We start from the raw sequence: 1,536 nt of genomic DNA, 5'->3' as shown, positions 1-1,536 counted from the left end.
TGAGAAGTAAATGTCTGTTGTTTATAAGCCACCCAGTTATAGCAGCCCGAAATAAGACATCGTCTTAACCGTTTTTAAGTGTACAGTTCAGTAGTGTTAAGAACATTGTTACACAACCAATCTCCAAAATTCTTTTCATTTTGTGAAATTAAAAATTTGTACCTATTAAACCATAACTCTTCATTCCACACCCTCCTTCCCCACAGCCCTTGACAACCACCATTCTACTTTCTGTCTCTGTGAATTTGACTCTCTAGACACCTCACATGTATGGAATTATACAGCATTTGCTTTTTTCGTGAACGGCTTATTTCACTTAGCATAAGGTCTTCTCGTTTCATTCATGTTGCAGCATTGGTCAGAATTTCCTTCCTCTTTAAGGATGGATAATATTCCATTGTATGCATGTACCACATTATGTTTATCCAGTCATCAGTCCCTGGTCACCTCCACATTTTGGCTATTGTGACAATGCTTCTGTGAAAACGGGTGTACAAATACATCTGAATCCCTACTTTCAGTTCTTTTGGGTACATATCCAGAAGTGGAATTGCCGGATCACATGGTGATTCTATTTTCAGTTTTGCAAGTGAACACCATTCTGTCTTCCACAGCAGAGGCACCATTTTACACTCTCACCCACAGAACTTAAGGGTTCCAATTTCACCACATCCTTGCCAGTAATTCTTATTATGATTTAGTTTTATTTTCTTTGTTAAAATAGTAGCCATCCTAATGGGTGTTAGATTGCATCTCATGGAGGTTTTCATTTGCATTTCCCTAATGATTAGTGATATTGAGCATCTTTCCATGTGCTTGTTGGCAACTTGTACATCATCTTTGGAGAAATATCTATTCAAGGATTTTGCACATTTTAAAATGTATTGTTGAGTTGTAGGAATTCTTTATAATATTCTGGATACTAATCCTTTATCAGATATACGAGTTGCAAATATTTTCTCTCATTTTGTGGATTTCTTTTTTATTCTGTTGATAGTGTCCTTTCATGCACAAAAGTCCTTAATTTTGATGTGGTCCAATTTATCTATTTTTACTTGTGTTGTCTGTACTTTTGGTGTCATCTCCAAGAAATCATTGCCATCCCTAACCCTTTATGTTTTCTTTTAAGAGCTTTATGATTTTAGATCTTATGTTTAGGTCTTTGATCCATTTTAAATTTATTCTTGTATATGGCATAAAGTAAGGATATAAGTTCATTCTTTTGCATGTAGATATCCAGTGTCCCCGTAGTATTTGCTGAAAAGTCTGTCCTCTCCCTATTGAATGATCTTGAAATCTTTGTGAAAAATCATTTGACTGTATATGTGAGGGCTTATTTCTGGCTTCTATATTCTATGCCATTTGTTTATCTGTCTATCTTTATGCCAGTGTCTCACTATTTTGTTTACCATGAATTTTTAGTAAGTTTTAAAATCAGGAAGACTGAGTCCTTCAAATTTACTCCTGTTTCAAGATTGGCTATTCAGGGTTCCTTGAGATTCCATATGAATTTCAGAATTTTTTTTTTTTTTTTTT

Source organism: Galeopterus variegatus, unplaced genomic scaffold, assembly GCF_000696425.1.
Source record: "Galeopterus variegatus unplaced genomic scaffold, G_variegatus-3.0.2 Scaffold4174, whole genome shotgun sequence".
NCBI lineage: Eukaryota > Metazoa > Chordata > Mammalia > Dermoptera > Cynocephalidae > Galeopterus > Galeopterus variegatus.
The sequence above is the reverse complement of the archived record's forward strand: the minus strand, read 5'-3'. Positions refer to the sequence as shown.